Below are 16,801 nucleotides of genomic sequence, written 5' to 3'. Positions count from 1 at the left end.
AAAGATTCATTTTGTTTCAGTGAGAAAACTGGTCCGATTAAAGTAGTATGTATTGAAAAGGAATCAGGACAGGATATTGTGCTGGGATATACTTTTCAACAAACTGAAAACTATTTCCAAGCGCCACTGGGATCTTTATTTGGATTGGGAATACGTATAGAATCTAAATTGAATAATGAATTAGTAAAAATTCCTAAATCCGATATTCAATTTAAATACTTCTGTATTCCAAATGAACACAAATTTCTATTAATACCCATTTTACATAATCTTTTCCACGATTTTGCCGTTTAAAGCTCAAAACAAGTGTGAAGAAAGAAGATCAGCGTGCATCTAATTTTGCTGCTGCTCTTTTGCTTGGTAGACACATATCGTCCCCTTTATTAGTTAACCGCCTAACTACACTTTTTGAGAAAATCGGTTTTTTATATGAAAACACTTATAATGTTAATAAATTCTGCACTAATAATTTGTATTTTTAAGGAATAATGGATCAAAAAATTGTAATTGAGGACAACATTTTTGATGCATCTTTCGAAACAACGCAGCAAAGTGAAATATCCAGAAGTAAACAATTAATAAGTTCGATGAATTGTCATTTAGTTAATTTCACCTTATTTACTTTCAGCTCAAACAAATTTAGCTCCGATAAGGAAAGTTTTCGAAGTGAGCACAGCATATAACGACCGAGAGGAAGACTACAATAAAAGTATTATAAATTCATTACTGTTTTCCTTAATATTTTGCTAATAATACTTTCGATTTACAGAAAATCGAGACATCCTCCAAGAAATTTTAGCCAATCAGCGGACGATCTTGGAAAGGCTTGATGTGCTGGAGAAAGCAGCTAATGAAAATGTAAATGTAAAACCATTTAATTCTAATTCAAAAACGGTTTTGAAAATCTTCATACAAATTCAAAAAAATGTCTTTGAAATTTTCGGAAACTTTTTGAATATGTAGTTTTTTAGTCCAATCAATTTTGGAACAACAGTACTTGTTTAAAGTACCGAAATTCGCATTGATTTTTTTTCGAAGGGTGCTTTATATTTTCTTCCTTTAAATGTGTAAAATTTAGTTCTTTACTTAGATTAAACTTAATTAAACTTAATTGGACAACAAAACTGCATTCACAAAAAAATTTATAGAATTCTGGATCAATTTGGAAATTTGAATGAAGATTTTTGAACCTTTTTAAGTTTTTCGAACAAATTTTTTAAAATAGGTTAAATGTATATCAGTATGTATACTGCGTTTCATATTTATAACCCCATCAGAATTTGCATGTTTATGTGTGTACTTGAAACTTCGAGATTGAAAAACTTTCAAACCTCTCAAATAAAAATCTGGAAATTGGGGTTTGCAGCCCATTCAATTCTATTATATTAATAGAAGAATGGGCTGCAACCCCTATTTTCAGATTTTTTATTTGAGAGGTTTGAAAGTTTTTCAAAATGTTTACAAATTTTCCAGAAGTTTTAAAATATACACAAAAAACTTACAACATAGATGTATACCGATTTCAACTAAGATTTCTATGAGAAAAATATTGTAGTTAAAAGGAAATTATATAAATGTTTAAAACATGCATATTCTGGCGCGGTTATAAAAATGAAACAGAGTATATATGCACATTTCATACCTCACACTCACATTTTTGCATTAGATCCATGGTAGATCTGCCATAATGGCACAAAGTCAATCACTGCGGGAATGCAAAGTGATTTTGGCGAAGCTACGACATTCTGTGGGACGTTTGGTGGGAGAAGTCGAAAATACTATTCAAATCAAGATAGCGGCTCTATTGCCTATTTCCACTATAGACGCGTTACTTGATTTCGAAGACAAATTGAAGTCAAAAGAATACGCAAACGAAACGGTAGCTTTAGTAGACCTTTGTTGAATAAAATATTTAAAATTTTCAAAATTCACAGAAAATATATTTGTATAAAGTTAAAGGAGAAAATTCAACAATCGACCAGGTGTTCCGAAAAATAATTTCAGACGATGTCATAATTTTATTTAACCTAGACGGCAGAAAGCAAAAAAGAGCGGTTAATAAGTTGATGCTTGTTAACGAAATTTTATTTGGTATTTTTGTATGTTAAGATTCATATCGTCGCTTTTTGATGTAAGGCAGCTAAATTCGTTACTTTTTTGTAATCATTCCTTTAATTATTGTAGCCACTTGAAGGCACTGTGTCCTGGAAGTAGTAACATAATTTCATCACATTTTGTGTAACTAACTTAATATTTAGTTTACTCTCAATATCACTTGTTTTTACACTCTAAGACGACGATATGTGCCTTATATGTTATCCTTTTAATCACAATTCCATTCTCATATTTTTTCTTTCAGAAGTATACAGTACCGGGCATAAGTGTTGGCACAGAATTTTTGCAGTTTTCATCAAGTTTTGCTTCCGTGAAAAATTATAATTAATATTAAGATATTACGTGTATATTGGCACATTTTTTTATAAACAAGGGCGAAAATAATTTGAAAAAGCAAAACCTGGTGAATAGTGCAAAAAGTTAATTTTCCAATACTTATGTGTGGCACTGTATTTTATTATGAATCTACTCTATTTCTTTCTTTATATCTTTTTGTAGACGTATTTCAATTGGAAGGACGCCCTGCCTTTGACAAAGCCTTGAGAAAATGCATAGAACTGAGCCACAACAGGTGGCGACAAAAGCAGTTATTTCTTCGCCGAGCTGCTGCCAACGAGTGAACGTTTCAATTTTGACTTTCAAACCTTTATAGTACCAAATTGCTATATATTCAAAACATAATGTAAATAATTTAATAGATTATTAATTAACTTTAATAATTTATTTATTAACTTTGAAAAAAGTAGACTTAATTTTACTATAATATTAAATATTGTTAATTTCATAAAAAAATAGCTTAATCAATTAATCATCTTATCTCTGAAACTTTATTAAAAACCAAAGTGTAATTAATTATATTAACATTGAACGGTAACTTATAATTTGATTTTCATAATTAATCAACTAATTATATTAATTTTGAAGCTCAATTAAAATCTGTACTTGCAAACTATAAATAAAAATTTGAGTTTCATACTTGAATATTTTTAAAAATTGTTATTGAAAACTAATAAATTCACACAAAGATAAGATAATTAATTTAACTAGCTTATAACTTCTAAAATATAAAATTTTTGATATGATGTCATAATTAATTACTTTTTATAAATATGACTTAATTAATTAACTTGAATTGCACTTAATTATTAATTAACTTACGTTACCATTGGAAAGATAATTTAAATAGTTGTATATCATAACTTATTTCAAATATTTTTAATTTTATTAATAACAACCCAATTAATTAAATCTATTTTACCTTACTCTAATATATCGTATTTAATACTACGTTAAGTGCCAAGGATTAGACTTGTTAATAAACTAAGTAATGCTAACCGCATTAAAAAAAAAATTTGCTATAAATATTAAATCTTAATAACTACTAAACTATGAATTTAATAAAGTACTGTGCTATTTAAAATGTTCCTCCCTAACTGTCCATTTTCATCCAATTAACTTAATTTTTTTAATGTACTAAATATATAGAAATGCAAAAATTTATTAAAATATTGCTTTTATAATATAATAAAATAAAATATTCCTTTTTATATTTAATAAATTAAATACTAATCTTGTATTAAACGAAACAACAATTAATGATTTTAGTTATTACTTACTTTTCTTTATTATAACATTATAACTTAATATAATAAGGAACAGAAATATATTACAAAATAAAATAATAATGTATTCCAAATTTTTAAATAAATATTCATTTTAATAAAAATTTTATGGTATAAAAAATTTAAGTGTTATTTTTTTCGTTATAGATGCGTTAGGACTATGGGATAAGTATAACAGCTAGATAATTTGTTATTTACTTCATTATATATGCATTAGGAATATCAGATAAATACAACAGCTAGATAATATGTTATTTATGCCATAACGCTAACGCATAGCTTTATGACATTCGTTGCTGTATAAATCGTGTTATATATGGCATATGAATAGCATATTGAAAAGAGAAAAATATATGAACGCTTAATAGCAAAATTTAGTGAACATAAAAGAGAAGGCTGCTCACATGTATAGAAAAATATACGTGAGGATTTGTCACTCCGCCTTAACAAACTGATGCAAACTTTTTGAATTTCTCACGCATAGTTTTTGTAGCACTACAGATAGTTTAATGCATTATATAACAAGTAGCGTTCTAACTGGGTATGGTACAAGGGATAGCTACACACACATATACACATCAGCTAAGAGAGTAGATACCCAGTTAGAACGCTACTTGTTATATAATACATTAAACTATCCGTAGTGCTACAAAAACTATGCGTGAGAAATTCAAAAAGTTTGCATCAGTTTGTTAAGGCGGAGTGACAAATCCTCACGTATATTTTTCTATACATGTGAGCAGCCTTCTCTTTTATGTTCACTAAATTTTGCTATTAAGCGATCATATATTTTTCTTTTTTCAATATGCTATTCATATGCCATATATACCATGATTTATACAGCAACGAATGTCATAAAGCTATGCGTTAGCGTTATGGAATAAATAACAAATTATCTAGCTGTTATACTTATCCCATAATCCTAACGCATTTATAACGAAAAAAATAACACTTAAATTTTTTTATAAAATTTTTTATTAAAATGAATTATAAAATTAACAAAATTAAAATTCCAAAATGTTATCTGATTGTCCTTTGAACAGCTAACAATAATGTTTCGTTCTGCAGCAAAATGTTGTTAGAAATGTACGGCCGTTATGGGCGCATTATGACCAATGAGACGTTGACGTCCCGCCTGTTCTGCAATATCCACCACAATTAATTCCGTATCAAGGCTGCCGCTCATTATGCCATTTCATCGAAACGTAGTACACACACTGAACTCTTATGCAATGCCAATGTGCACAGATTGTTCGTGGGCACGCAATCAAAAAGCTCAAAAACTCCGTCAATGTGTATGCGATCGGGCGAGGCACGTAGTGCGGTAACTTCCTGCTTATCACGACGCAGCGTCAATGCACGTTCACCCAATCTAAAGTAAACGCAAAATCAGTTTCAGTTTAATTACATAAATAATTTGCAGTCCACCTCTTACCCCAAATTCCAAATAATAACATTTTCAGCAGTTGCGGCCAGTGCATATCGGCCTCCAATTTTATTATATATACAACAACATTTACATTAGATCGGCCACTATTGATAATATTAAAACTGTCTATAGGCCGATAAGCCAAGTATTGTTTCGTCAGACCCATTTAATATATTTACACGTGCAGTGAAATATTAATTAAATTGAATACTATTAATATTTTTTGACGCGTGCAATCTGTCAAGAAAGCAAAACAAATGAGTGGGAATGCATACAATAGACAATAATGCAAAAATGATATCTCGCCTTCCTACTTTGACATTCAGCCAGAACCATGGCGGAACCATACAAGGTGGTATATATGGTGACATACCTACAAACATAAATAAAAGTTCCATGTACTTTGTTTTTGTAAATCGATTGACTTATGTCAAAATCGTAATGCGTCGAAAGTTGATGTATCAAATCGTATTAAAAAAGAACAATCAGCTGTCACCGTGCTACGACCTTGTATAGTTCCGCCATAGCTAGAACAAACTTTTTTTTGTTGTAGAGGAGATGGCAGCTCAAGACTTTGCATTTGTATACGTGAATGCGATAGGCAGTTTTTGCTGGGTAGCATCGTACACAAATGTTTACAGCCACAAAGAGTAGAGGCAACATTGCTCGCATACATACGTAGACACACTCCTGGAATGCAGCAAATGAGCAAATAATGGAGAAAGCGAAACCTGGCATTATCACCGACTAAATCATCCGCGACCTTATTTACAACTTGGACGTCCCAAATGTCGACCATTTTGAATATCCACCTCGATGGCACTACGCTACCGACTGTCCTACACCCCAAAATCTTGGGTGTGACGTTTGATCAGGATCTACATTTTGGTAAGCACGCAGCCGCAATTGTTCCGAAAAGCCAGAGCCGTAATAACATCCTCAAATCCCTTGCTGGCAGTACTTGGGGAAGATACAAAGAAACGCTCATTACCACATACAAAGCAATTGGCCAGTCGTTTGCATGCTACGTGTCCCCTATATGGTCGCTAAGCCTAAAAACTACCCACTGGAAGAAGCTACAGGCCTGCCAAAATACTGCGCTCAGAACCGCCACGGGCTGTCTTCTTATGTACCCAGAACACCATCTACATAATGAGGCGAGAATACTCCCCATCAGAGAGATAACTGAGATGCTAACCAAACAGTTCCTGTTGAATACCCAGAAACCTGGGCATCCCAATAGACATCTGATTGATGAGCCAACACCGCCTAGGGACTTATGGGGTCATCTCCATAAGCATTTTGAGGAAATACGGCACCTGAGAACTCAGCCGTATGAAGCAAAAAAACACAAGCAGGTCCTTGGTGAACTCCACAAACAGGTGCCGGGAATTGCTTGGTGAATCCAGTACTCAGGGAACAGTATCCCAAAACTTGCGGAAGAGGAACGCATACTCCCCAGGGAAACGCGAGCCACTCTGGCTCAACTTCGTTCTGGATACTGTAACAGGTTAAACTCTTATATATCCGGAATCAACCCCGACATACAAAATGTATGCCCCGCTTGCAATGTGTCCCCACATGACACCAACCATCTCTTTAATTGTAATGTGGAACCAATGCTCTAACACCCCTTTCATTATGGTCCACCCTAGTCGAAACAGCATGTTTCCTTGGACTCCCGTTAGAGGATATTGATGACAATTTGTGATCGGTCGCAGCTATTAGGTGGGGCGAAACATTGCTACAACAACAACAACAACAAAGCGATTCGCGAAAAGTGTGCACAGTGGGAGTAATTTATGACGAGCCAGCGTAGGATATAAAAGCTCCGAAATCAAAAGGTACAAGTAGTCATGACTCAAATATTGTGAAGTTCTACGACCATAATAGTGCTGTGAATATACACTTTTATATACAGGAGTTTTGAGTATAATTATTTAATAGTTCAGTGATTCCAACGATAACATAAGGGCAAAATTATGAAAAAGGTTTTCAGATTCGCAACAGAATCATATATGATGTAACCACTACATTTACTCATTAGATTCAAAGCTTGTTATTTTTTCGTTAACGAATTTGCAGAACATTGTTAAAATACGAGTTTCGGTCACGCAACGTACGACTGCAGCCTATCTTCTAAGTAAGTTTACTCTTGTCAAAAAAGCTATGTCAGCAATTACTTATGAGATGTGTTAATATAAGTAAACCCGCATATTTTAATTTATGGAAAAGTCACTAAGGTCGTTTGCTGACGTAATAATTTATAAATCTGAACAGCTAAACTTGCAGAAATACATAAGACTAAAATTTCAATATTCAATTGACAACAGTTTGACATGCAGCACCAATATAAACTACAACACCAATGGCAACGTGCTAACATAAAACATGAGCTAGGATATAGTAATACATTGTTGTTGTTGTAGCAGTATAAAACAACTGTGCTTTTGTTGCGTGTGGTTGACGAAAGTGGGAAGTTGTGAAATTGAAAAAAAAAGAAATAAATAAATAAATTCAATAACTGAATGCGCACGAAAGTCATGCAAGAAAGTAATATCGCTAGCTTAATGTGAAAATGTGCTAAGTCACTTTTTACGAATTTTACAGGAGACGAAAAAAACTGAATAATTTTTGAAATACCCATCTTTTTTCAAAACTGTTAATGAGGATACCTTAATTGCAATCCTTTTGAGTGTAGAAGCTTTCAAAAAGATAAATAAAAATCATGTATGCCAACCCAGCCGCCATTTTATGACTTAACACAATTTCCGCACTCAAAACCAATTTTTTCTCCAGACTTAGCACTTTTTACTCAATATGTTTTCCCATCAAACACCAACGGCATGTCTCAATTGGGTGAATCCAAAATCAAGGTGCTGTGTTCGCAACCCTCTCAAGGGGTTGCCAAAATATTGCTTCTCCAACCCAATTGTCACCTCACCTACTCGCGGCTAATCATGTTTCATTGACAGCCGAGGCTCTAGCGACCCCAAGTTCCTCATTGAGCTAGGGGGTGGGGAGGGTGGGATGGTCTGGAAGGTTTAATGTGGTCATATAAATCGTTCCCGAGATTGTGGGGTTAGTACCTTAATAGTGCTTTGTTACCGGAACGTACCGGATCTATATCCGGCAAAGGACCATCAACATCGGCCCAAAGCCTTCGGGGAGTGTCTTTATCGTTAATACAACAACAACAACAAAGCATGTACTTTTAGACTGAATGAATTAAATAAGTAAATAAAATGCATACGCAAAGAAATGACTAGTAATTCAGATTGATATTATTGACTGGTTGACTTAGCACATTTTTTGTGAACAGCTGACGACTTAGCACATTTACACATCATTGCCCACAGCACGTAAAAATTAAAAATTAAGATATTTTTTTTTGGTGATCGTTGTATTTTGAATTCAGTTTTAAAACTGCATTAAAATACAATTTTTCAAAAAAATTTACTTAGCACATTTTCACATTAAGCTAACGATATATTAAAACATTTCTATTCACATATTCGTCATACACATACAAAATTTACATGGAAAAGGAATATTGTCAAAACCGTGCGAAAGTACTGTTTTATGGTTGCTCAAGATTTTCCACGCTCTAAAGACATTGTTATTCAACAATATTTTTATTGTAGTCATTATTACACTGCGGAAAAGCAAAGTGTAGATGTTGTTGTTGTAGTGATAAGGATCTATTTCGGTGTTATCGATGTTGATGGTCCTTTGCCTCGGGAACGATTTGGTATGACCACATGCGACCTTCTACGCCATCCCGCCCTCCCATTCCTTGATCCATGAGGAGTTTGGGGTCGCCAGAGCCTCGGTTGTTAATGTAACATGATTCGCCACGGATAGGTGAGTTTGACAATTAGGTCGGGAAAGCTATATTTTGCGCAGGCAACACCTTGAAAGGGTTGCGCTGCACGACCCCTGAATTTATGGTATTTTAGTCGGCTATTACGACAGGCATACCTACCGCGGGTATATTCTAACTCCATAACCCGCTGGGGCCACTGAGTGTAGATCATTCGCAGCTGTTGATACTGAGTAGGTAGTTATAATGGCAGCTACCCAGGTCGCTATAAAAAAACTGTTTACGTGGCATGAAATTCGTTTGAACCTGCGTGCTGTATCAGATATGTACTACAGCCAGCTCGATTTTTTTTTATAAAATCAAGAATATTTGGATTTCCTATTTCCTTTAATCTACACAGATTTTGCAAAACACGCCTTCCGAAAGAATTTGAACGTTTTCTAACTAGAGCCGGCCATTTACGCAAAAAATGCTCAACAGTCTATATTGCAGTTACGTTTTTACAACTTCTGAGGTGGTCATAATGCGGAATATCTATATTTTATGTATGCGTGCCATAATCTCAATGGCAGCAGCAGACAGCTATATAATTATAGTCTGGCCATATAGCTCTTGATATCGCATGGTACCTGGTGCTCTCCCACTTTTCCTAAGTTTTGTTCATGCAAAATTTCGAATTTGGTCCTTAGCTACCCCAAGGGTATTCGGCGGTGGTTATTCCCTCACGACTTTCCGATAAGCCCCTACGTATCAGCTCATCATCTATACCATTGCCTTCGATTCCACTATGTTCCGGACCCCAGATAATTAATATTTCGCAGCTATAAGTTGCTTGAATCCTTCTACTTGCTTTGATATAGCGATTTTGTTGCTGCCTGGCTGTTAAAAAAGAAAGATACTTTGTCAGTTGTGTTCCTTGAGTGATTTGCAGGCCTGCCAAATGGCGTGGACTTTTGCTTTAAACACAGTTGACGGCATCTTGAATGAAGAAGAAATCTCTAGGGAAGGCAAATCGATTCCAGCTTCCACACCTGAGTTTATTTTAGATCTTCAGTGTTGATGAGTATGTCGCTTCTTACACAATTAACAAGCAAAACCTTGAAAGTGTTAATGTTTTTGTAGACTTGGGAGTTACAATGAACTGCAAATTTAGCTTCAACTCTCATATAAGTGCCAATGTCAATAGGGCTAAAGGTGTGTTAGCATTTGTGAAACGGTGGTCAAAAGAGTTTACAACATTCGTTAGACCGATATTAGAGTATGGCTCTGGAATGCGCATTTTTAAGTCCATACTGACAGGATCGAATCAATACAAAAACAGTTTTTACCATTTGCCTTAAGGAATTTTCAATGGCACTTTTTATTTAATCTTCCACCTTACACTAATCAATTAAAACTTATGAATCTTACAACTCTTACTAGTCGTAGGGAAATGCTTGGCGTAATATTTATAACAAAACTACTGAATGGATCGATTTCAAGCCCATTTCTTCTGAACGAAGTGAACTTTAGTGTTCCCTGTCGCATTACGAGACTCCACAAACCTCTTCTTTTAAAACAATGTAGAACGAATTTCGATCTTTATGAACCTTTCTGTATTTGTGCCAAGATTATAATTCTCACTCAAACATATTTGATATGTCGGACTCCCTTTTTTCTATAAAAAAGACAGTTCTTATCTCTCTTAATCCTTAATACTATAATTGATTATATTCTATTAATTTAGTTTTACGCTCAGCTGATGGTATTTCTTCTGTAGCTGAGCAGTTTTAGATCTCGACGCTTGACAAATTACTGCCCCTCACTGACTCGGCAAAAAAAAAAAAAATTATAATGAACAGGATTAGCTTGATGTCATTGGCCCACCTGAGGGCAGTGCACTGCCACAACGTCCAATTATTAATTATTATTAGCTGGAACCAAGCCCCTCTTCCAATCAATACAATTTGGTAGGATAGTGTAAACTGCCGAACTGTACTTTACTGGGATAATAATTTAAGTGGGAAACAAATTAAAGATACTGATATGCCCTTTCTGTGTATCCTTATAGTACCCAGATTCCCTGAGCGTCCATGCGGTTTGTGCCCACGTACACAAAATGTGCATGCCTATCGAATGCGTGGGCAGTGCGCTGAACTTTCTGTGGGCTGGTGAGATTTTTTTTTAGATTTTTTTTTTTTTTTTAAGCTCTTCTGGATACCAGGACACGTAGGCATAACTGGGAACGAAAAAGCAGACATCACAGCGAAGTCTGCCTGCAATATCCCAACAATTACAAGCACCATCGTGGAGAGATTGGACTTCTTGAGATTCAGTCTTAAACAACACCAAGCCAAACTTAACGAACAGAGGGCACTCATTCAACATTATCATTATTTTACCATAAACATTAATAAAACACCATCAATATATCCTACTAAATTAGAAAAGAATAAAATCGTCACATTTTCACGCCTACGCCTCGGCCACACAAACGCAACACACTCACACCTGCTTAACAGACAAAACAGCGGCAACTGTCTGCACTGCAACACTCGCCTCACTGTCAGCCACCTACTACTTAAATGCCCAATCTACCAAAACCACCGATCTTCCAACCTAAATAATCAAAACCCCATCAACCTACTGAAATCTCCAACTACGGAAAACATCAACACTGTCTACAGCTACATCCGGGCCATCAACACAAAAAAATAACCCTTTTTATAAGCTTTTATTTACTTTCACTTTTGTTGTCTGTAATGGAATCTTGCAAGTTAAATTTGATACACTTCCCGGTGTGCGATTGAGCTGAAATTTTGCACACATGTTTAACTCCGATGACAATGCAATATTACTTTATTAGAATTCGATAAATTAATCGATAACACAGTTATCGGTAAAGATTTGTATTTACTTTGGCATAACAGCCTAAGTCCCATACAAACACGCCGGTACCTATCCGTGGAGTGTGATATTTGGACGTGGTGAATCACGTGTCACGCGTGGTGAATCTCATCGCTTGCGAAAAGCGGAGACACAACCCTCTGTTGTATTTCTGTGTATAACCAACATAGCTGAATTTTTAAGGCTGTTTAACCCTGTAATCTTTTCTGTAATTTATTTTGCTTTTGGAAAAATTACCTATTTGAAAAAAGCTCGTTGAAAAATATTGGCATAACAGCTTAAGTTAAATCAAGAATGGAAAATCTTTGGAAAATTTGAGCAGATGTGGCAATTTCGCGCGTCCGTTGAACGAAATATTGACAATCTGCTGATCATCGCTAAGAAATTAGCGACATTCCATCAACTAAGCAGCACTTTAGCAATACTACTGTTATTATTTGGCCGCTCAAACACACAAATATTAATTGTGCATTAAATCTAAAATATACAAATACACCATAATAATTTACACGGCCAAAGCCATAATAATTCACACGGGTCATCAATTCTTTCTCTGATTCAAAATCTGAACTACCAGCGCTACCGTCAACAGCTCAGTGTCATCATTGCCAGTAGCGCCAATAACACCAAACTCGTGCCTGACACACAAAAGTCGTTTCACTCAATAGCGCAAGTAGAATGTACTACGCACTCACTACTAAGAAGCGTCAAAAATTCGCTTGGAGTAATTTCGTCAATGAGCTACCATTGAGCTGGCACCGCATTGGCGCTGGCGCCATGCAATTTACATCACTAAAATTGCGCGAATGCCCAGGCTTATGACTTCAATACTTATATTTACAATGCTTTAAACTTTAAATACACCTCTGAAGTTGCTGCGCATAAAATGTGTACCACAGTCCTAATTGTTCTAATAAAAGCGTGTTACATTGCGATAGCAAGAAAAGGAGATCCTAAATGTTCTTAATTATACCATCAAAATTTAACACGTTTTTTATTAGAACAATTAGGACTGTGATATAAACTGTAAGATTTAATAATTTAGGTGTAAAGTTTTAATGTTAAAAATATATAATTATGTACAATATAGAATTTTTTTGTCGCAGACGAAAAAGCCTAATTATCGTTTAAGCTTACAATGAACTTATAAAGTGTTATATTTCTTTAGAGTCAATTTATTGTTTACTTTTTAGTTAGTTTTATTAACCAAAATAATAAAAGCTTATTTTTAAAAAAGTTTTTTTTTTCTTTAATTTTACTTTACCGATACAGCCGGTAGCCCTGGCACCTAGCGCTGTAACTCAATAATATTTTATAATTTATTATAAATTTAATTAAAAAAAAATAAAATAAAATAAAATAAAATACACATACTACGTACGTGCAGTACGTATGTGTTGGTATCAAAGCAATTAAAACTGTTTTCATATCAAAGCATAGTTTGAGGCGTTTAATTTTACGGGAGCGCGATATCACGAACGAAAAAGGCCGTCGGGTCTGCGTTGACACAATATTTTCAATAATTCAACAAACAAGGAAATAATAAAATATTTAAATGTACAAACACATATGCAATTCATGGAAGGAGCACTTACATGGGAAAGCTTGCTGCCTTGGCGCCTATTTGAGTTGTAGGCTGAAAAAAAAAAAAAAACAAAAAATTTATTTTAATAACTCAAAGACGAAAAGAGAGTATTATGATACAGTAAAATTTATTTATGTTATCTTATCCAAAATTTGAGTTTTGTGGCGAGTTAAACTAAAACCATCTAGCACCTAAGCAGACTTTTTCCATCATATTTACTGTCACCGAGTTCCAAACTAGATTCCTGCAGGAACGATAATGGCGACCTGGTAACAAATGTATGGGGTTGTGAAGGGAAGACTTCTCTTCATTGCTAGCTGGCGAGGGAGAATACGAACCAAAATCTCCGATGATGGAAAACACATTCCGGCACCCGCCTAGTAATAATGACACGAAGTAATAATGCCAATATCCCTACAAAAAATCACAAAGCGCGTGGTAATGACGGAATAACCGCCGAGCTGTTCAAATACAGAGACGAAGAATATCCGACGAAATATTGTCCGATGAGCGCATGCCTCCGGATTGAAACTTAAGTGTAGTCTATCCAATGCACAAGCAGGGCACTCCCGCAAACCGCGTCAATTATCGCGGAATCATCATAGCCATTCTATCAAGCGTAATGTGCGAAAGACTGAAGTCCATAGTCACAAAATGACTGGACCATATTAGTGTGGCTGCAGGCCAGCAGCATTTGACAGTGCGAAAAAAACTGGTTGTAAGTTGCTATGTCGGCATTTAAGTGCCCTGAAAAGTTAATAAGGCCCTGCCAAATGACGCTGAGAACCACCACCCGCTCCGTAAAGATTGCTAAGGACCTCTCCCAGCCATTCAAAACCAACCCAGGGTTCAGACAAGGCGACTCCCTTTAGCGCGATTGCCTTAACATAATGATGGAGAAGATAATGTTAGCAGCAGAACTAAACCGTGATGGTACAATCTATTAATAGAGCCTACTATAACTGGCGCATGCTAATGAATTGATATTATTGGCCTGAATAAACTCGCTGTAAGTTATGCCTTCTAGGTATTGGATAAAATAAAAATAAAAAAAATAAAAATAAAGAAGCAAAAAAAATTGGTCTTGCAGTAATTAAGGACAAGACGAAGAAAGAATCGGCGCGTTATCGGCTTGGCAGCCACGTCACTGCTGAGGGATGTAAATTGGAAATTGTGAAGGTTTGTATCTATTTGAAAACCAGCAAAAACAGCAAAATCAATGTCAGCTTAGAAATAAAACGAAGAATAACTTTTGCCAACAAGTGCAGTTTTGGACTGAGTAGGCAATTAAAAATTAAAGTCCATTCTCGACGAACAAAAATCACGTTCTACAAGGCGCTCATCATACCTGTCTTGACTTATGATTCGGAAGGTGTTGCGAAAAGAGTCGACGGCTCTTGGAGTGATTGAGGGAGAAGTTTTCCGAAAGATTTATGGTCCTGTCCGTTATGGTGACGGCGTGTATTGAAGCGAGTATAATAATGAGCTGTATGAGCTTTACGCAGATATGACGATAGGGCAGCGCATAAAAGCCCAAACCCAAACGCTGTATAGGTCATGTTATGCACATGGACAAAGACTCTCCATCCAAGAAAGTATTTCAGTCGACACCACAGTTCAGAAGCAGATGAAGGGGTGACCTCCACTAAGTTGGCAGAGGCAAGTGGAGAAAGAGTTGACCTCCCTTGGTGCCCCAGATTGGCGTCGGTTAACGTGAAACAGGTTGATGATGATCTCGAGTGGAAGCCTCACAAAAATTGCTGGCAAAATTTTATTCCATAGCAATATGGGCAATCCCCGATTATTAAAATCATACAAACAGACAAAATTGGTTAATTCGTTGTAGTTCTATAAATAGAACGAAAACAGCAACAAAAACCAAAGTTTCTTTGAAAACCGCCGTACCAAGCATAGCTTTAACACATAATTGCATACGAAGTATGCAATGTGTAAAAGATTAAAATATGCAAAAAGAAGGCAATTGGGAAGAACTACACAACAGGCATGACGTAGCTGAATGCGTTTACAACCATTTCAACTATCGTAGGAGTGCGAGTTCGACTCCCACTCCCGGGAGAAAAGGCTTTGAAGAGATTTACAAGGTATAATCGAAACAGCTGTCGCCTTGTCCGTCCTGATGTCACGTTGTTTAAATTTTTCCCAAATTATTAAATAAATTATAAAATTAAAAAATTGCTTCAAATAAATGTTTTCATACATTTGAAAAAGCAATATGGGCAATCCCCGATTATTAAAATCATACAAAATTTTATTCCATCCGTACGACTTTTCTGAATGCCAGTACTGTAGGAATTCTGAAAAAGTCTCGATCCCTACCCCGTCTAGAAGAATTTCTAGTTTAGCAAATTTAAGGCAGGCTTTTCCATACCAGTTCACTTTACAGATAAAGGTGAGCTCAATTTAATCTTGCCACTTTGGCAACTTATTACTACTTAGCCTAAATTTTACTTCTCCTGTGAATTTAGCAGCCCAAAGCCAGGTTCAACTCGCCTTTACTCAAACATGTCACAATGTGGACAATATAAAGCAGGCATGCTTAACCAACGAACCGATATCATTTCGTTACGATAATTAACGTTAACAAACGAAACAAAGTCATTTCGTTTCGTTTATTAACGTTAAGAACGTCAAATTAACGAAATGATTTTGTTTCTTTTTCTGCCATATCAAAACGAAATCAAATCGTTTATGTTGATTATTAATTTCAAGCTATGCTGGCAAAGCTGATTGATGGCGGAGTCATTAAAGGTGAAAGCATTAGCCAAGCTGATTGCAACTTTTCTCATGAATTGTGACAGTACGAATATTTATCAGACTATTTTTGACATTACCACCAACGAATTACACAAACAAATTACATGGAGTTTGTTTGTATGTCCGCTCGCTGTTACCACCTTACGGCTTCACCATGGCTATAGCATTACCAGCACAATTCAAACATAAAGTATCACGTTTTTGTTAACGTTTTTAACGTTAACGAAAGCTTTTCGTTTCGGTTAAAAACGAGATACAATTTATCTTGATAATTTCCTTATCGATAATATTTCGAAGTGTTTCAACGGAAACGGTGGAATTTTTTTTGATAAACGATTAGTTTAACATTAAGGTGCATCCCTGATATAAAGGATGAGTTAGTTGTTTATCGTTGGAAACACCAAAAGTCGGAAAAAGGTATCGTTTCAGCGCCATTTCGATAGTTATAAGCTTTTGTTTCATTCTACGATCTACAGCATCTTCCTCCGCGGGCTCCTTGCAGCAAAATCCTTGAATTACCTGCGACGTACTTCTACGGTCCACGGCTCATATCAGTAGTATTGGGG

At 35.4% G+C, this 16,801-nt stretch overlaps 1 long non-coding RNA gene across 2 annotated transcripts in view; it reads right to left on the bottom strand.

The window, feature by feature from the left end:
* The window catches only part of LOC137238133 (uncharacterized), a 480,771-nt gene that overhangs the window by 230,638 nt on the left and 233,332 nt on the right, over positions 1 to 16,801 (bottom strand). For both annotated transcript variants that reach the window (XR_010949115.1, XR_010949114.1), the window contains exon 4: positions 13,471 to 13,511. This is a non-coding gene — a long non-coding RNA (uncharacterized lncRNA). The remainder of the gene's footprint in view (positions 1 to 13,470; positions 13,512 to 16,801) is intronic.

The sequence above is a fragment of the Eurosta solidaginis genome, chromosome 1 (assembly GCF_040869045.1).
Source record: "Eurosta solidaginis isolate ZX-2024a chromosome 1, ASM4086904v1, whole genome shotgun sequence".
Taxonomy (NCBI): Eukaryota; Metazoa; Arthropoda; class Insecta; order Diptera; family Tephritidae; genus Eurosta; species Eurosta solidaginis.
Note: the sequence above shows the minus strand (reverse complement) of the source record. Positions and strands in the feature narration are given on the sequence as shown.